Source organism: Arvicanthis niloticus, chromosome 1 (assembly GCF_011762505.2).
Source record: "Arvicanthis niloticus isolate mArvNil1 chromosome 1, mArvNil1.pat.X, whole genome shotgun sequence".
Lineage (NCBI taxonomy): Eukaryota > Metazoa > Chordata > Mammalia > Rodentia > Muridae > Arvicanthis > Arvicanthis niloticus.
The window spans coordinates 37685510-37706673 of record NC_047658.1 but is presented as its reverse complement, the minus strand read 5'-3'; the positions used below and the strand labels follow the sequence as shown (position 1 = coordinate 37706673).

Genomic DNA, 21164 nt, shown 5'->3' with positions numbered 1-21164 from the left:
CACCATGGGTTCAGGTGATGATGACCACACTTGTGCTGTGCATCTTGCTGGCTCCAGAAGAGTCAGAGCTGGAGAATGTGCGATATAATCCAACCATTCTTAGAATTTGCAAGGCTTTGGATTAGGTCCCCAGCACCACAAACAGACAGACAAAGGACCGTCAGTTGCTGTTGTCAAAGATTGTACCAATGCATAATCTCAACCACAAGACAAAACACATCCATGGGCCCCCCTCCTGAGACTCTCCCTCAGTACTGCGCAAAGTACTTTGTAAAGAGGTTCCTGTGAGAATCCATGTGGCATGTTGACTTACATCCCTTCAGGTTTCCACCAAAGATCCCAGCAGCTGGCTCACTTGGTGATTTTATTTTTATCTTTTGAGGAAATGCCATATGGATTTCTATAGTGGCCACAGCAGTTTTACACGCCCATCAGCAGTGTATACGTGTTCCTCTTTCTCTACATCCCTGCCAACATTTCTGTTCATTCACTTTCTTGTTAATGACAGTAGATGGGGTGATAATGATGGAGTCTTTTTATGTAATTTTAGTTTAAATTTCCCTTCTAGTTCAGGATATTGACCAGCTTTTGAATATTTATTGGCTATTTGTATTTCTCCTTTTGAGAATGGTCTCATTCATTTGGCCATTTATTTTATTTTTATTGGATATTTTATTTATATATCAGATGTTATCCCCTTACCCCATCCCCCCCCCACCAGAAACTTCCTATCCCATCCCCCCTCCTCCTGCTTCTATGAAGATGTGCCTCCATCTACCACCCCACTGACCTCCCCAACCTCAAATACCCCCAACTGGGTGTCCAGCCTTCATGGAACCAAGGATCTCCTTTCCCACCCACAAGGCCATCCTCCCCTACATATACAGCTGGAGCCATGAGGCCCTCCCTATGTGCTCCCAGGCTGACGGTTTAGACCCTGGGAGCTCTGGTGGGTTGGTATTGTTGCTCTCCTCATGGGGTCACAAACACTTTCAGCTCCTTCAGTCTTCACTCTAAGTCCTCCACTGGGAACTCCTTGATCAGTTCAATGGTTAGCTGTGAGCATCTGCCTCTGAATATGTCAGACTCTGGTAGACCTCTAAGGAGACAGCTATATCAGGCTCCTGTCAGCATGCACTTCCTGACATCCACATCAGTGTCTACCTTTGGTGACTGCACATGGGATGGATATCCAGGTGGAATGGTCTCCAGATGGCCCCTTCTTCAGTTTCTGTCCCACACTTTGTCTCCATATTTGCTCCCTTGAGTATTTTGTTACTCCTTCTAAGAAGGACTGAAGCACCCACACTTGGTCTTCCTTCTTCATAAGCTTCATGTGCTCTGTGAGTTGAATCTTGGGTATTTCAAGCTTCTGGGCTAATATCCAATTATCAGTGAGTGAATACCATGTGTGTTCTTTTGTGATTGGGTTACCTCACTCAGGATGATATTTTCTAGTTCCATCCATTTACCTAAGAATTTCTTGAATTCATTGTTTTTAATAGCTGAGTAATACTCCATTGTGTAAATGTACCACATATTTTGTATCCACTCCTCTGTTGAAGGACATATGGGTTCTTTCCAGCTTCTGGCTATTATAAATAAGGCTGCTATGGACATAGTGGAGCATATGTCCTTGTTATATGTTGGAGCACCTTCTGGGTATATGCCCAGGAGTGGTATAGCTGGATCCTCAGGTAATGCTATGTCCAATTTTCTGAGGAACTGCCAGACTGATTTCCAGAGTGGTTGTACCATCTTGCAATCCCACCAACCATGGAGGAGTGTTCCTCTTTCTCCGCATCCTTGACAGCATCTACTATCACCTGAGTTTTTGATGTTAGCCATTCTGACTGGTGTGAGGTGGAATCTCGGGGTTGTTTTGATTTGCATTTCTCTGCTGACTAAGGATGTTGAACATTTCTTTAGGTGCTTCTCGGCCATTCAAGTTTCCTCAGTTGAGAATTCTTTGTTTAGCTCTATACCCCATTTTTAATAGGGTTATTTGGTTGTCTGGAGTCTAATTTCTTGAGTTCTTTGTATATATTGGATATTAGCCCTCTATTGGATCTAGGATTGGTAATGATCTTTTCCCAATCTGTTGGTTGCCGTTTTGTCCTATTGACAGTGTCCTTTGCCTTACAGAAACTTTGCAATTTGATGAGGCCCCATTTGTCAATTCTTGATCTTAGAGCATAAGCCATTGGTGTTCTGTTCAGGAACTTTTCTCCTGTGCCAAAATATTCAAGGTTTTTCCCCACCTTCTCTTCTATTAGTTTCAGTGTATCTGGTTTTATGTGAAGGTCCTTTGTCCACTTGGACTTGAGCTTTGTACAAGGAGATAAGAAGGGGTTGATTTGCATTCTTCTACAGGTTGTCCTACAGTTGAACCAGCACCATTTGTAGAAAATGCTATCCTTTATCCACTGGACAGTTTTAGCTCCTTTGTGAAAGATCAAGTGACCATAGGTGTGTGGGTTCATTTCTGGGTCTTCAGTTTTATTCCATTGATCTTCCTGCCTGTCTCTGTACCAATACCATGCAATTTTTTATCACTATTTCTCTGTAGTACAGTTTGAGGTCAGGGATGGTGATTCCCCCAGAAGTTCTTTTATTGTTGAGAATAGTTCTTGCTATCCTGGTTTTTTTGTTATTCCAAATGAATTTGAGAATTTCTCTTTCTAACTCTTTGAAGAATTGAGTTGGGATTTTAATTGGGATTGCATTGAATCTGTAGATTGCTTTTGGCAAGATGGTCATTTTTACTATATTAATCCTGCCAATCCATGAGCATGGGAGATCTTTTCATCTTCTGAGATCTTCTTTGATTTCTTTCTTCAGAGACTTGAAGTTTTTGTCATATAGATCTTTCATTTGCTTGGTTAGATTCACACCAAGGTATTTTATATTATTTGTGACTCTTGTGAAGGGTGTCATTTCCCTAATTTTTTTCTCAGTCTGTTTATCTTTCGAGTAGTGGAAGGCTACTAATTTGTTTGAGTTGATTTTATATCCAGCCACTTTGCTGAAGTTGTTTATCAGGTTTAGGAGTTCTCTGGTGGAAGTTTTAGGGTCACTTAAGTATACTATCATATCATCTGCAAATAGTGAAATTTTGACTTTTTCCTTTCCTATCTGTATCCCTTTGACTTCTATTTGTTGTCTAATTGCTCTGGCTAGGACTTCCAGTACTGTATTGAATAGGTAGGGAGAGAGTGGGCAGCCTTGTCTAGTCCTTGATCTTAGTGGGATTGCTTCAAGTTTCTCTCCATTTAGTTTGATGTTGGCTACTGGCTTGCTGTATACTGCTTTTACTATGTTGAGGTATGGGCCTTGAATTCCTGATCTTTTCAAGACTTTTACCATGAAGGAATGTTGAATTTTGTCAAATGCTTTCTCAGCATCTAGTGAGATGATCATGTGGTTTTTTCTTTGAGTTTGTTTATATATTGCATTACATTGATGGATTTCCAAATATTGAACCATCCCTGCATTCCTGGGATAAAGCCTACTTGATCATGATGGATGATTGTTTTGATGTGTTCTTGGATTCGGTTTGTGAGAATTTTATTGAGTATTTTTGCATCAATATTCATAAGGGAGATTGGTCTGAAGTTCTCTTCCTTTGTTGGGTCTTTATGAGGCTTAGGTATGAGTGTGGTTGTAGCTTCATAGAATGAATTAATTGGATAGTGTTCCTTCTGTTTCTATTCTGTGGAATAGTTTGAAGAGAATTGGTATTAGGTCTTCCTAGAATGTCTGACAGAATTCTGCACTAAAATCATCTGGTCCTGGGCTTTTTTTTTTTTTGGTGGGGAGACTCTTAATGATTGCTGCTATTTCTTTAGGGGTTATGGGACTATTTATTTGCTTCTGATTTAACTTTGGTACCTGGTATCTGTCTAGAAAATTGTCCATTTCAAACAGATTTTCCAGTTTTGTTGAGTATAAGCCTTGTAGTAGGATCTGATTTTTTTAAAAATTTCCTCAGTTTCTGTTGTTATGTCTCCCTTTTCAGTTCTGATTTTATTAATTTGGATACTGTCTCTGTGCCCTCTGGTTAGTCTGGCTAAGGGTTTATCTATCTTGTTGATTTTCTTAAAGAACCAGCTCCTGGTTTTGTTGATACTTTGAATAGTTCTTTCTATTTCTACTTGGTTGATTTCATCCCTGAGTTTGATTATTTCTTGCCATCTACTCCTCTTGGGTGTATTTGCCTCTTTTTATTCTGGAGCTTTCAGGTGTGTTGTCAAGTTGTTAGTGCATGCTTTCTCCAGTTTCTTTTTGTGAGCACTTAGAGCTATGAGTTTTTCTCATAGTACTGCTTTCATGGAGTCCCACAAGTTTTGGTATGATGTGTCCTCATTTTCATTAAATTCTAAAAAGTCTTTAATTTCTTTTTTTAATTCTCCCTTGACCAAGTCATCATTGAGTAGAGCTTTGTTCAGTTTCCACGTGTATGTGGGCTTTCCATTGTTTTTGTCATTATCAAAAACCAGCCTTAGTCCGTGGTGATCTGATAGGATGCAAGGGATTATTTTAATCTTTTTGTATCTGTTGAGGCCTGTTTTGTGACCAATTATATGGTCTATTTTGGAGAAGGTACCATGAGGTGCTGATAAAAAGGTACTTTCTTTTGTTTTAGGATAAAATGTTCTATAGATATCTGTTAAATCCATTTGGTTCATAACTTTTGTTAATTTCACTGTGTCTCTGTTTAGTTTCTGTTTCCATGATCTGTTCATTGCTGAGAGTGAGGTGTTGAAATCCCCCACTATTATTGTGTGAGGTGCAATGTGTGCTTTGAGCTTTAGTAAAATTTCTTTTATGTATGTGGGTGCCCTTGCATTTGGAGCATAGATGTTCAGAATTGAAAGTTCACCTTGATAGATTTTTCCTTTGATAAGTATGAAGTATCCTTCCTTATCTTTTTGGATTACTTTTGGTTGAAAGTCGATTTTATTTTATACTAGAATGGCTACTCCAGCTTGTTTCTTGGGGCCATTTGCTTTGAAAATTTTTGTCCATCTTTTTACTCTGATGTAGTGTCTGTCTTTGTTACTGAGGTGCATTTCCTGTATGCAGCAAAATTCTGGGTCCTGTTTATGTATCCAGTCTGATAGTCTATGTTTTTTTATTGGAGAGTTGAGTCCATTGATGTTAAGGGATATTAAGGAAAATGATTGTTGCTTCCTGTTATTTTTGTTATGAGGTGGAATTATGTTTGTGTAGCTATCTTCTTTTGGGGTTGTTGGAAGATTACTTCCTTGCTTTTTCTAGGTTGTAGTTTCCCTCCTTGTGTTAGAGTTTTTTCATCAATTATCCTTTGAAGTGCTGGATTTGTGAAAAGATAGTGTGCAAATTTGGTTTTGTCATAGAATATCTTGGTTTCTCCATCAATAGTGATTGAGAGTTTTGCTGGGTATAGTAGTCTGGGCTGGAATTTGTGTTCTCTTAGGGTCTGTATGATATCAGTCCAGGATCTTCTGGCTTTTATAGTCTCTGGTGAGAAGTCTGGTGTAATTCTTATAGGTCTGCCTTTATATGTTACTTGACCTTTTTCCCTTACTGCATTTAATATTCTTTCTTTGTTTAAAAAACACTTGGTGTTTTGATTATTATGTGACAGGAGGAATTTCTTTTCTGGTCTAGTCTATTTGGAGTTCTGTAGGCTTCTTGTATGTTCACGGACATCTCTTTCTTTAGGTTAGGGAAGTTTTTCTCTATACTTTTGTTGAAGATATTTACTGGCCCTTAATTTGGGAATCTTTACTCTTATCTATACCTATTATCCTTAGGTTTGGTCTTTTCACTGTGTCCTGGGTTTCCTAGATGTTTTGGGTTAGGAGCTTTTTGCGTTTTGCATTTTTACTTCCATTTTTAGATGGTTTTCCTGGATGGTTTTGTTTAATTCCTTCACCTGTTTGGTTGTGTTTTCTTGCAGTTCTTTAAGGGATTTTTATGTTTCCTCTTAAAAAAAAAAAAAACACAAAACTTCTACCTGTTTACCTGTGTTCTCCTGTACTTCTTTAAGGGAGTTATTTATGTCCTTCTTAAAGTCGTCTATCATTGTCATGAGAAGTGATTTTAATTCCAAATCCTGCTTTTCCGGTGTGATGGGGTGTCCAGGGCTTGCTATGGTGGGAGAATTGGGTTCTCATGATGCCAAATAACTTTGGTTCTGATGCTTATGTTCTTGCACTTGCCTTTTGCCATCTGGTTAACTCTAGTGCTACCTGCACTCATTGTCTCTGTCTGGAGCCTATCTTTCCAGTTATCTTGCTTGTGTCAGAACTCCTCAGAGTCCAGATGTCTCTGTGATCCTGTGATCCTGAGCTCCTGGTTGGAAGAACTCCTGGGACTCAGGCCGCCTCTGGGATCCTGAAATCCTGCTGCTTCGAGTGCAGTGGTTCCTCTAGGATGGCTCAGAATATGGTATCTTCATGGAAGCAGACCAATTAGGTGTTCCCTGCCCTGAGTAGAGTGGGTCCTCTAGAATGTCTCAGGATATGGTGTCTTCACAGGAGCAAGACCAGCTAGGTGTCTGCCCCAGCCACAAGGACCAAGCGAGGGGCTTGGCCATTTATTGGTTGGATGATTTGTTTGATAATTTTTGTGGTGATGGTATTTAATTCAGAGTAGTATCCATCAATTCTGGGTGTCAACCCCCCTTCAATGTACAGTTGCAGATCTCTGGTTTTATAGACTCCCACTTTACCCTGGTGACTCTTGGCATTGTGGTGCAGAAACTTTTAAATTTTAGACGATCTTGTTCATTAGTTCTCAAGATTATTTCCTGAACTTCGGGAGTTGTTCCCAGGAAAACCTCTTCTACTCTTAGCAGAATCTCAAGGGTCCCCCAAGTTTTCCTGTGGCAGTTTCTGAATTTGGGGTCTTCCGTTAAAGTCTTTATCCATTTTGACTCAATATTTGTACAGATGAAGAAATGGGGGTTCTATTTCTATGTGTGAATATCTAGAATGAATGAAAGAGGATGGGGGGGGTTGTGAAGAGTGAGAGAGAACATACATTTGATTGGACAATCAATAAAATGCCTCTCTTCCCACCCCCTAAGAGTCAAAGTTTGTAAAAGTGTAGCATAAAGAAACAAGAGAAACATAGGGGGCAAAGAAAAATGAATTTTGGAGCGTTTGTTTCTGGGTCTTCTAAAATCCCATCCTCCAGGTAGACAGACAGAGACGTGGTCAGTTGCCCTTGTGAACTGTCTTTCCTATGCCCTGGCTGCTGAGCCTGTTCTGCAGTGTCCACCAGCACTGTCTTCACTTCAGGAGGTTCTCTTTTTGGCACAGCAGAGGCCTCTGCTGGACACACTTGGCTTTTCAGTCTGCTGGATGAAGCAGGTTCTTCCTCCCTCCCGAGAAGCCAGTTTGCTATCCTTTGTACTGGCTAAGGTTCTAACGAGTGTTCTAATTCCAGCATGCTTCGAAGGTATAGAGAAAGACAGTGCTGGACAGGCAGACCTGTTTGTGCACTTCTAAACCCCAGAAGCGTTTAGACAGCCTGCTGGAGAGATGGGCCTTCTTGTCACCTGACCAGCCTCAGAGTTCTTAAACTCGATGTCGAAAACCCCATGGCTCCAACGGTTGATCCACCTGCTGATCTCAAGATGGGGCTTTCTGAACTGTGAAGTCAGCTCTGAGAGCTATGCACTCACTGCCCAAGCTGAACCTCCCACTGCCTGGACGTTTTTGACTTGTCAGCATCTGGCCCATCCTACTCTGTGACTGCTTGAGGTGGCCATGTCTTGCTCTGGGGCTGTCACAGGTTAGATCACAGACCTGCCATCTTAAAATCAGTCATTCTGAAAAGTCATAGGCAGCAGCTGGGGACAGGCTGGGCCTCACTGCAGTCTGTTCCATGTGACAGAGCTCAATGGAAAAATAAGCCCAGCCGCTCCCCTCTAAGTTTGTAGTCCCACCTACTGCCTGCTGCTCCGTTGGCTTCTAAGTCACGTGGTGTGGAACTTCCTGCTACCCCTCTGTAAATCTGAGTCAGAAACCCCCTCGGTTTGTGGGATTTGAGGCTCTTTCCTTCAGGCTCCCTGCCACGTTAAATGTGGCCGCTGTCTCGCAGATTCTCTGGACTCTCTCCCTTCAGGAAAGCATCACGATATCTGGTATGATCCTCTTCTCCAGAGCTGTCCAGCCTCTCGTCTCCAGCATGCCCTGCCCCATCTCCAAAATCTCTCTTTCCAATAAAGCTTACTCTGAAAGGTAATCCAGGGTCAACTCCTTTCCTAAACTGTGTGATTGATTATTCCTTGTTCCCAGGCCTCTTCTGACACCCCCGACCCCTCGTTTCCCAGGAGAGCTCAGTTTTAAACAATATTGTGTCTAGATAGTCCCTAGTCACAGCCGCTCACATAGGGTGTCACTATGTAGTCCTGGCTGGTCTGAAACTCTATGTAGACCAAATGGGCCTCGAACTCACAGAGATCCAGTTGCCTTGCTTCTACTAGTGCTAGAATCAAAAGCGTGTGCCACCACACCCAGCAGTTCCCAGTTCTATTTACATTTCCTTGGTGGCCATTGTGACTAGCTTTCCACTTCTGTCCCTTCCCTTTTCTTTTTGTGAACCTTGTCCTTTTTGTGTACAAGCCTTTCATCCAGTTTTCTACTGTTTTTTTTATTGACTTATTTGCATATTATGAGTAGTTTGCATTTTTAAATTCCTGTTAAACGGAGAGTAACAACTATTATCACCACCTCTGCTGTGTTTTGAAATTTTTGCTGAGAAATCTTACCACATAGAAAGATTAAGGTTTTATGTTATCAAATACATCCTTCGAGAGAAAAATAGGAAGTTCAAGTCTTGTTCCTGGATGGCTTTTGTGTTATGTTGCTCAGTAATTGACAGCGCTTTCTCTCTGGCTCTGGGAGAGCCTTAGTCAGAGCGGGCCCCTGAGCTTAGAGACCCTTGTTTACCTTCCGGTCTTATCGTCTCTGTGGTCAACTGCTCCAGAGCGTCCCATGGTTTTTTTGCTTTTGATAGCTGCTGTGGGTTTATTTTTCTGCTTTGTGCAAGACACAGTTATGGGGTCAGGAAAGTTCAGTGCTGTGAACCAAGAGGGGGCTCTCTCCAGCTCCTGCTGGTGTCTCTTCAGTCTGCATCTTCATGGTTTCAGGAGTCAGGCTTCAGGTGATCGGGCTTCTGGAGGCCTGAGGGGATTCTGCTGAGTGCTCAGGAGACTCCAACACTGTGGCCATGAATGGGAGAGTGGATTTCTCAAAAAAGAAGCTAGCCCACCCATGGCCCAGGTCAGTCTTGGGAAGATTCTGAGGAATGGGCCACGGCATCCCCCGGGTACTCTGCACTTCCGCTGGAGCTGTTGTTGGACAAGGAGCCCAGACGTCTCTAACAGTAGTCATGGGTAGCCACAGTGAGCAGCTAGAAGGGATGGCTACCATGCTTCAGGGCTGAGGCACTTGGAGAAGACCAGTTCTTGAAGGCTTCGGTGAAAGGTTATGGTTGGCAACTCCTGGGGCACTAGGCTGTGGAGCCAATTTGCAAGGATAACCCACGACACACCGCTACTCAAGGACCCACGCAGGCTATGCACAGGCATGTACTTAGTTGCTTTCCTACATGGCAACAGACTCACACCTGTCCCGTGTTTTGTTGTTGTTTGTTTGTTTGTTTTTATACTGAGAACTGAACCCAGGCTTTCTTTGGTTGATTGCTTTACCACAGGTCTATAAGCCCAGCGCTGGCGCATCACCCTCTGAATCAGACTGCCCTGAGAGCTGCAGAAACCGAAGCATAAGAGTCAGCATGCCGCCGGGCGGTGGTGGCACGCCTTTAATCCCAGCACTTGGGAGGCAGAGGCAGGCGGATTTCTGAGTTCGAGGCCAGCCTGGTCTACAGAGTGAGTTCCAGGACAGCCAGGGTTACACAGAGAAACCCTGTCTCGAAAAAAAAAACAAAACAAACAAACAAACAAAAGAGTCAGCATGCCTAGGCAGATCACCAGCTAATTCTCACAAGTTCCCAGTGGACATTGGTGCAGCTGTTTGGAGGCTACACTTGGAGAACTGCTTCTCTGAACGTGGGTTTGGAGGTTCCTGGAGTCTATCTGACCTTGTCCTAGGTATTTCACTTAGAACTAAACCCTACTATCTCCTGTCTGGGCACCTTCTCTCACTCCCATGCCAAGAGCTCAAAACAGATCTCTGCCTGCTTTCCCCTTCTGCATGCTTTCCCCTCCACTCTTCCCTTGTGGCCTCGGGACCACCTTGTGATGCTCTGTACATTGTTCAGCACCTGTGATATGCCTCTAATCACTAGGAAGAGCTGTGTTGTCTCTCACCTCAGGTATTTTGCATCTGCTCTTTGCCACCTTGAAGTCTCTATTCCTGGTGGCAGCATTTGGTCAGTGTGGCAAGCTGTCAAGTTGGAGATCATTTCCTGGGAGGTTTGGGTATATATATATATATATATATATCAGATAACTCTGCTCAGACTAACGCTACTGATTGCCAACATCTCATGACTAAGCAGCTTTACATTTGGGGTTCATTAGGTGGCCTCCAGGAGTACCCTAAGGAGCAGTACATAATTCTTTTGAGAAAAAATGTCCTTTAAAGAAAACAGACGTTGATGGTGAAGGTGCCATACATTTTGTTATGAATATGATCATATCTACTCCTCTCCCCGCTCCAGCTCTCCTCATGTCCACACAGACTGCCCCTTCCCAATGTCGTATTTGTTTGATGACCCACTAGGTTCAGTTGCTGCTGCCCATCCATGCATGGATGAGGGTCTGTCCTTTGGGGAAACCTACACGTGGCTACATCCTCAAAAAGATTTTTTTCTTCTCCAGCCCCTATTAACTACCAATAGCTCCCAAGCAATGCCTGTAACCTGAGCCCTAACCCATGTATTCTAGGATTTTATCTGGCTGATCTTATTCAGGCCTTTTGCAGAGTCAATGAGTGCAAAAAGCACGTCATATCCAGAATATAGCGTTTCTTAGAACTGGTTCCCTTCCTCCAGCTCTTAGATTCTCTCCGCCTCCTTTCTGATGCTGTTCTTTGAGCCACGACGCTGCAGGCTGATGATCTTTTAGAGCTAGGGACATGGCCCCTCATCATCCTCACCCATCACACATCCTTCCATTGACTGGATGCCTACTTCGAGGTGACGCCTCTGGGTAGGGACGAGAGCTGCCTAGGGCTGTGGGCATGAAACTCTGAGTTCTTTTCCCTCAGCCTCCTCAATTCTGGGATTACAGGTCTGGGCCACCTTAGATGACATTTCAAAAATTATTCCTTGTATTAATTGGGATTAGGATATTGAAATTTTTATTGGTTCACTGAAATTATTCATAATGTGTTTGGTTTATATTCCCTCCCAACTCTTCTTAGATCTCCTTTACCATCCCTACCCCCCAACTCTGTGTACTTTTATTTAAATCCTTCAAGACAAATGTGTGATTTCTATTGTGTTTTTATTTATTTATTTTAAAAATTTATTATTATTATTATTATTATTATTATTATTACTTATTCAGCTTATGTCCTGCTCACTGCCTACCTTCTGGTCACACCCATCCACAATCCTTCTCCCCATCCTCCCTTCCCTTCTTCTCTGAGCAAGTGGGGCATCCACTCCCACTGAGGCCAGACAAGTGATCCCAGCCAGAAAAACATACTCTTACATAGTAGGCAACAGCTTTTGGGATCGCCCCGATCCAGTTGTTTGGGACACACATGGAGACAAGCTGCACATCTGCTACGTCTGTGCAGGCAGGCTTCATATATATATATATATTTTTTTGTTTTGTTTTTTTTTTTTGTTGTTGTTGTTGTTTTGTTTTGTTTTGTTTTGTTTTTCGAGACAGGGTTTCTCTGTGTAGTCCTGGCTGTCCTGGAACTCACTCTGTAGACCAGGCTGGCCTTGAACTCAGAAATCCACCTGTCTCTGCCTCCCAAGTGCTGGGATTAAAGGCGTGCGCCACCACCGCCCAGCCAGGCTTTATATTTTAAGATTATATTATATCACTTCCTCCTTCCTTTTTTTTTCCTCTCCAAACTGTCTCTTATAACCTCCTTTGTCTTTTCCAAATTCATTGTCTCTTTTATCATTGTTGACAAATATATATGTATATTCTTTAAGACATGCATATAGCCTGCTCAGTGTATGTCATGTTACTTACATGTTGTCAGGGCTGGCTGGCTGGTACTGGATAATTGATCGAGGTGCTCTTTGCTAAGGAAGACGTTTTTCTCCCATCCCCTGCATTTCTTCAGTGCATTCAGTTCTCTCATAGAGTTGAGGACTCGTGGTCTTCCCTCTCATTACATTAGCATGCCTGCTGACAGCATCCTCTCTCTGGTCCTGTTTAGGCAGCCATGTTGGTGAGGCTTTACAGGTATAGTTTCTGACACTAGCTTAAAATTAGCTTAAAATAAAAATTATTAAATTAATACATTAAACAGAAAATCTTTATCAGTAGCCATAAGTAGAAATTAATATAGGTAAACAAGATAAAATAAAGTAATATGAAGTTCTCCACTCTGTTTACTTATGTCAAAGGTCATTCTAACCCCAAGGGGGGATGGATCTCAGGCTACGACAACTTCTTTCATTGGTTCAGTTTCTCTGTTGTAACCTCTAAGAGGGTTTCTTTAAGTTTTCCAATACCCTGGAGATCTTCAAAAGCTTAATTTTAAACACTCAGTGCCATGCCTTTGCATGGAATGTGGCCATTTTACCTTCAGCACAGATCACAGATGACATTATAGAGATCTTGCAGAACAAATTTACAATACTTCCTCTACTAGGAAATTCAGAAATTGCAGAAAGCTAATGAACCATTTTCCAAAACTCATGTATGAGAACCAGCATTTGAGTCTAACATATGAACAGCAGTGAGATGAACACCATATATGCCTATTTTGTCAGTGGATTTGTGTCATTTTAACAGCTAAGTTTTTGGACAAATACAGATGTGGCACAAATGAGGCACATGGAGTTTAACCAATTAACGGAGATGCGTGTCAATCACATGCATTAATGGTATTAAAGGAGAGTTAATGGGATTATATGAAAAGCAATAGAAGGTGGGCCATCTCTTTTAAAGAAAATCTCTTTGAAAGTATATTGATATTTTCTTTTTTCATTGTTGGTTTAAGCTTTTTCATCCTTTTATTAGAGATAGGTTATTTTCTCATACAATATATCCTGATTATAGTTTCCCCTCTGCCACTCCTTCCAGTTCCTCCCCCTCCCCCTCATTTCTCATTGGGATCCATTCCTCTTCTGTCTCTCATTAGAAAGGAACAGGCTTCTACAAGATGACAACCAAACATGACAAAATAAAGTATAACAAAGATGGAGAAAAAATTTTATAATATAAAAATTGGATACTGGGATATTTAGGTTGTTTCCAGTTCCTGGCTATTATGAATAAAGCAGCAATGAACATGGTTGAGCAAGTGTCCTTGTGTAGGATGGAGCATCCTTTGGGTGTATGCCCAAGAGTGGTATAACTGGGTCTTGAGGTAGATCAATCCCCAACTTTCTGAGGAACCACTGCATTGATATCCATAGTGGCTGTACAGGTTAGGATTCCCACCAGCAATGAAGGGGGCTTCCCTCTCGTCCTCACTGGCATGAGCTGTCATTTGTGTCTGCCGTAATTTTTACATGGCTCAGCCTTTCATGAAACGACTAAACCTACTGCATCCACATGCTTTGTGGGAAAATGCGAAGGCGGCATCATTTCAATAGCTTCATTTCAGCAGTTGGAAGAACTCATAATTAATATCACTCAGGGGTGCTACAGTTGGGCTTTAATTAGCTTTATAAATCATAAAAGACTTCATTCCAACATTTATGTACTAGCTTCAGATCTAAAAGTCCCCAGAAAGTTCCAGGTGTCATTTTAGCCTTAGGGGAAATGTACAAGTGTTAGCGCCGCTTGGGGGCGCTACTTTGGAGCTCTACAAGATTTTGGGCTCTGGGCCTCATGAATGTCGAGGCTCCGGACTGCATTTCGAGCAGATCTTTTCTTCTGTCAGTACTAGGGGCAGCAGCGTGACATACTGCATGCATTAAGTACATGGAGACTTAGGCGAGTGGACCAGCCTTAGTGGAGAATGGAAACTGGCCAAGTGGTGCCTTTTTTGGTAGAGCAGGCTCACTGAGTATAAGCAGGATTCTTCTAGGTTAGGCAGGGCTAACCCCTGAGCTGTGTTGTTCACACTTCTGACAGAAGCAACTAGGGGACAGTGTTAGCAATCGGGCAGCTCCACAGCCAGCCCTGAAGGACCTGGCAACAAAAAGGCATGTCACTCATTAGCTGCACAGAAGTGACAACATTTCCATTGCTGCCGCGGTCGTATATCCTCCTACGCATGCACCACACCCGATAAAAAGCCATGTTTTTCCTCCCTCGACCCCTTCTTCCCTTCCCCCACCCAGAGGCAGCCTCTGTGCCCTGTTACCCCTCCTAATAAACCTCCGATGTGATTTTATCAGAATTCGCTGCTTAATTCCACCAGCCGGGGCGTTACTTCTCCATTTTGAAGTGACTAAGAGACTATAATTGCTAGGGTTCTGAACACATCCGTAGGTACTACATAAAGACTAGGTGCGTACTCTGTCATTTTTGAGATGGAGAGCCTGAAAGCGATACAGAATCCATGCCAGATCCTGTGGGAGAACTGAGGCCTCCTGGCTTCTGATGCTATGCTACATCTGTACAGTCCTTTTTCTGACGAAGGAAGTAGCAGTAATCTTATGGAGTGGGGTTTTTGTTTGGTTTGGTTGTTTTTGGTACTATGGTAGGTGTTTGGAAGTCAGGGTGGGAGGCGTGTGCAGATTACATGTCAGGTCAAGGGTCTTGCTGGCTTCGGGCTCATACTGGATCTGTAAAGGCAAAACGCAAACACTGACAGTCTTTGCTTTTCATGGTTCTGATACGCATGAAATTCGGTTATTATGGTTTAGTTCAGTAACTCCAGTTTCCCAAAACCTTGGCTCCGGTTTCAGTTGCTGTGACATACTAGCTGAGAATACAAGCTGCAGAGTACAAACCAACTCTGAAAGTGCAGGGTCCACAAGTCCACGGACTGAGATCACAGTCAGTGGCGGACCACACCATATCCTCCGACAGTTTTTGCAGAGCGGTCTCCGCACACAGAGTATGCTGTTCATTTGTTGTGGGCATTGGGCAGTTCTGATCCCTTGTTACTCTCAGGAATGAGTGAGTCTACATAACGTGTTAGAAGAATGGGTAACCAAAGGGAAGAGTTGGCTGATCAAAGCATATATGTTAAAAAGTAAGGAAGACATAGGTGAAATTTGAGCTGCTTACGGTCATATAGGTCAGGAACTTTGGCCATTTCCTCATAAACGTTCCCAGGTTCCTTGAGGAGAAGAAACTCAGTCGGCTTCCTTGACGGTGTTAGGGTGCTGTGTTAGTGGCTTTTCTGTTGCTCTGATAAACTGTCATGAGCAAAGGCAACTTAAGGAAGAGAGAGTTTATTTTGGTTCTTGGTTCCAGAGGCAGAAGCCCATCACACTAGGCAGCAAGGGGCAAGTGTGGTGAACCAGAAGCAGTGAGAATGCCCTCAACCGCAGACACAAAGCAGAGAGCGCAAACTGGTAGAGGGTCAAGGTTAACTACTGCCAAAGCCTGCCCCTGGGGACATACTTCCTTCATCAAGGTCACACCTCTTGAACAGCACCACCAAACTGGGAACCAAGGGTTCAAATACCCAAGTCAGTGGAGGGGTATTCCTCATTCAAACCACCTCAGCCAGCCTGGGTGTGTAGACTCCCGAGAGGGATCCAGGTCAAACCTTGGGGAGGAGTTTATCATGTGCCCACTGGTTTTGGGAACATGCATGTCATATTGGGTGTTGGCAAATGTGAACTGTATAGTTTGGGTGGGCTGAAACACTGATGTCATTGCCCCGTTGGGGAGGAGGCTGCTTCTTACCTGTGTTGGCCTTTTAAGTGTCCCTTGGAGCCTATGCTAGTTAGGTGATAAGCTTGCGGAAATGACAGGCTTAAGAGAAATAGCTGTTCCACTGGGACCCGTGGGATTTCTCTGACACTTCAATAATCCTGCCACCTCTGGAGAACCCTAGGGATGAATACAGAAGGGATTTACTGATGTCCAACTGACATAAAAGCAGAGGGAAGATGTGACAAGGGGGGGTGTGTGTTCCAGAGAAAGGAAGGTCAGCAAATTCCAAATGCAAGCAAAAGGGCTATTTACAGGAAAGGAGTCTGTCCATACACTCCAGTGACACTCAAACCACAGGGGAGAGCAGGCGGGATCCTCACTTAGGAGGGTGTGCCAGCTCACTGAGGCCCTTAGGTCACCTGCTCTGCCCTGTCACCCTTTTAAGTGAGTAGGTAGGCTGTGCTCGTCCAGTCTGTCTTGTCAAATTTCTAACAAAGAAATGAAGAACTTCAGGTTTCAAATTCCATTGTTTAAATTTATAATGTGTTGAAACAAATGTTCGTATTCTATTTGTCTTACTGATTTGTTCATTTTTGTGGTGCTTAGATCCAGCCCAGAGCCTCAGGCATGCTGGGCAAGCACTCTGTCATTGGGCCACACTCCTAACCCAATTTCTCAATACATTTCCTAAACTGCTGGTAAGATAGATTTTTAATGTTCTGACAAGCATTTTTCAATGTCATTGAAAAGCCTTGCTTTTCCTATTGATTAATAATATTTCTTTGTGTGGTTTCAGATTTCATGGCCATTATTATAGTTCTGTGCTACCATTATAGTCTATAATTTAACTCTTTGTCTACATGTGAACTTGTTCTTACTTCTTTTCTAGCTGGATCAGGTGCTCACCTTCATGTGAAGAGTTAAATTATAGACTATACAATAAGACATTATACAACAGGCATCAAAGAAACCTAGGATTGATGGCTAATTAATTAAATAACTTTTAAAAATAGAGACTGGCAATGTGGCCCAGGTATGTCACATTTGAACTTTCTTTCCACAGCCTCCCAAGTACTGGTATTAAAAGTTTGTGCCACTGTTTCTGACACAAAATAATTGTTATAAATATGAATTTCCTTGTGAACTCATAGCAGGGAGAAATCAGCTGACCGAGAGAAGATGAAGGTGGTGATGATGGTGGTGATGGTGGTGGTGATGATGATGGTGATGATGGTCATGATGGTGATGATGGTGGTAGTGATGATGATGGTGATGATGGTGTTGATGGTGGCAATGATGATACAAGATTTGGGATTTCCAATTTGAACAGAACAGTGAAAGAAGGGTGGCAATGGAAGAGAGCAGCAAAGTGACAGAAGAAAGCAACAGAGCTCACAGCAACTCTTCAATGTCGGAGGAGACACTGTTTGACTTTGACATTTTCACCCTTAAGAAATTTTGTTGACAAATTTCTTGATGTCAGAGTGCAGGACTAGAAAGCAGTTTTCTAACTGAGCATGCTCAGATCACAAAGGCCATAGATGACTGAGGATGAATCAGATGTTTAGTCAACAGAATTATGCACAGGTGTCTTCTCTTACTCTGAAGCAATGGTCCTCAACCTCCTTAATCCTGGGACCCTTTAATACAGTTCCTTGAGTTGTGGTGACCCCCAACCATAACATTATTTTCATTGCTACTTCATAAGTAAGTTTGCTACAGTGGGTTTATTTTTTTTAACTTACTTGAATTAGTGTACCTAAATGTGTTAACCTCTCTTCTAGCCCACCACCCACCAGAGGTAGTGGAAAGGAATGGTTAATAGGGCAAAGGAGGATGTGGACCTGTTTAGAAATAGTCTTTTGGGGGGCTAATTCAATCTACATTGTCAGGATACTAGCAGTATAGTTCACAGGAATCAGCAGCAACGGCTCAATCAACTCACAAATATCATTTGTGAATCAGCAGCGGCAGTTTGATCCAAACAAAAACAAAAACAAACAAACAAAAAAAGAACACCTCAAGGATCTTCCAATATAGAGTCTGTAGAAATAGCAAGAAGCTTCCAGAACACCACCAGAAGTTCTTTGATGCATTTCTTTTTACAAAGTCACAACAAATGGTGATCAGTAAAAAATGACAAGGAGAACCAATGCCACTCAGCATTGTCAGCAAAGACTAGAGTCAGTCAAGCAAGCCCTGCAATGACCAGCAAAGAGCAGCAAGGCAAACCAATACCACACAGTGTCATCCACTGTCGGGTTATATTTATACCCTTTCCAAACACCACGTGTTCTCTCAAGCATCTGCTCCAGCAAAACGTCACATGCCCCTTTTCCAGGTAGCTTCCAAAAGAACATTGTGTCTGTTCTCAGCAAAACATCCCCCCACATGTCTGCTTCAGCAAAAAGATCCTCTCATAAGACAGTTTCCAGAAAAACATCATATCACACAACCGAGTTTCCAAAAAAATAGAAAATTTTACTTTATGATACTGTTATAAATTTTAATATAAATATATGATATGTAAGATATCTGATAGGTAACTCTGTAGGAGGAGCTAAGGTGGGAGGAGCAAAGAGAGGAAGAGGAGGAGGAAGGAGAGGAAGAGGAGAAGGAAGAGGAGGAGCTAAGGGAGAGACAGAGACAAGAAAGAGGGGGACATGGAGGCTGATGTTCGCTTGTCTGTAGCAGTCAAAGGTAGTTGGTATATCTAGGTTGGGTAATGGGTTACACCTCTGATTGTAAGGGCATCTTGTTATTGATCATTACTAAATATATAAGCCTTTGGATAATCTAAGCTTTAGAGTCTCATTTTCTTACTGGGCCCACGTGGTTGGCAGGGTGGTCTGGGCAATGCCCAGCCTTGCAGAGACAGCGTGGAAGATCTCGTGGGTGGCAGGGCTGGTGTTTATGGTTGGCCGTTTCTCGCTGCAACGTGCATGTGGCCTCTGGCCATGCAACATGGCAGCTGAGCTAGGCAAAGACGCTGCAGCTTAAATAGTCGGATTGACTGGCGGCCGTTTTTAAATTAATTACTACAACATAACCCTGTGAAAGGGTTGTTCAACCCCAGAGGGGGTCTCAACCCCCAGGTTGAGGAACACTGCACTAGAGGGTTGGTCCCCTCAGCCCTACTCGGAATAACATGTAGCTTCTGCTCAGGCTTTAAGAAGTCCTCTCTAACCAAGTCCCCTTTAACATGGTTCAGTTATGATTTTATAACAAAACAGAGACAGCTGGGAAGGTTCAGATTTATGGTATCCTGGAGAGCTATGTGGCTCTTGGATGCATAGACCCAGAAGTATACGACTCATTAATTCCTTTATTTTTAAAACTAGACTCCTTGGCTTTCTATGAAACTTCCTAACTTGAAAAGTTTGACTGAAACTTAAAAAAAAAAATGGGTCACTGGGCACAGAAAACACAGTACAGTCTTGTGCTGGTTCAGGCTGCCAGTGGCAACTGCTCTGCCAGATGCTGGTGCTGTTTTATACACAGCATTTATCTGGTCTTGATAAAGCCGAGGTTGCAACAGGTATGAAGGTACAGGCTTGGCAAGCTGAAGTAGCTTACCCAGGAAGGACAGAGGTTAGGATCCAGTCATTTAATGCCTCATATGATGGTTTGTTCTCTACTCCATGCACCGCTGTTTGCTCATCAACCATGAAAGTAAAAGAGAACCTCAGCTATCAGCCTGCAATAGATGTGGCCCAGCGTGATTATGGGTATGTGGAAAGCAGGACTTCATGGCGTTCCTCTCCAGGGCTTCATTACTGGGAATGAGTTGAAACCATCTTTTCTTATTAGTCTAATCAAGTGGATGATCAATACTGCCTTCAGTTATCCCTACTTACGCTTTCTGCCTGTGTTGAGAGAGAACATGCTGCCGGTTAACTTCAGTGATATAATTTAACGACTATGGCTAACTAGACACTTAAGTAAAATAATGGATTTGTTATTAGCATGTTACAAAAAGATAAACGTTTCTGCATGTATATCAGTTCAGGATGTATTACCAGATTGGGTCAAGATTTTAGGTCAATTCAGAATGGAAGAATAGATGGAGGGATATGGACTCTTCAAAACCCGCCCCCCACACACAAATAGTTTTGTTTGAGAATACTAAATCTAATCTTGGTGATAAGAATTTCTTAGCAATGTAAGTATAAAACTTTTCCTCCTCAAAAGATATTACTTTAGTTTAATTGTAAAGAAAACACACCCAGATTTCCAATGGAAAGTATAGAAAACAACTAGTTCTAAATTCTTAAAATATAAAGGCCTTAAAAAAATACAAAATGGCCGGTCTGGGCCAGAGCACTGAGCAGATCTTGGGTGGCAGCTCTGCCCCCAACCTCCAAGAACCCAGAGGAAGTGGGGATCCCAGGCGCTCTAATTCGGGCAGTATCTTAGAATACACAGCCTTGGTGTATCTACTCATCAAGCATACTGAGCAGACCTGCCCAAACCTCCGATGTCCTGGAATTCCATCTGGATTCAGTGAAGACACAGCATCAGAGGCTTATCAACTTACTCTTCCCCCCACTCCTGTTCTAAAATCTCAACGCCCTTAGTCAGCTTGAAGAAGTTAAAGAAGAGTCAGCGCCCCTATTCCCTGAGCTTGGGGACTAAGGTGGTTAATAATGGTCTGTCTTTCTAGGGAAAAGTAGTGGTTTTGTTGGAACAGGGGGGATTAGCTAGGACTTATTGCATAGCCATAACCTATTGGTAGAAATCTGTATAATTATTATCAAGATGAAGTTATAATTTCTTAAATGGTACAAAATTTACTTTGATTTCAAATTTAAGGTTTTCATTGGTATGAGCCCCTTATTAATATAAAAATGAGATGAATATTGATACTCTCATGGGCATTGTGCCTGTATAACACATTTAGGAATACAAGGCCTAGACCCAGCCCCCCCCCCCCCTTTTTTTTTTAACTTTTTAAACTGATTTGGGACGGTTAACTTATGAGTTAAGGGACTATAGCAAATTCATGGTTTTGAGTTTATTGTTAGGGTGTTTTCCATATTTTATTTAGAAATAGCTGAGAGGAGTGAACAGACAACAGTCCAGGTTACCTTACATGGATAGTTGGTTTTCAAAACATCAGAAGTCCATAGAACTGATGCTACAAATATTTATATATTAATGTTCATTTTGATTAGAGATCTGTCTGCTCCTGATAGCTTCCTGTTGTGGATTCTAAGAAGAAATTGAG

The 21164-nt window shown here is 42.5% G+C and overlaps 1 pseudogene; it reads right to left on the bottom strand.

Moving 5' to 3' along the window:
* Positions 1-9148: 9148 nt before the first annotated feature.
* On the bottom strand, positions 9149-9428 carry LOC117709091 (pancreatic progenitor cell differentiation and proliferation factor pseudogene; annotated as a pseudogene).
* Positions 9429-21164: the final 11736 nt, after the last annotated feature.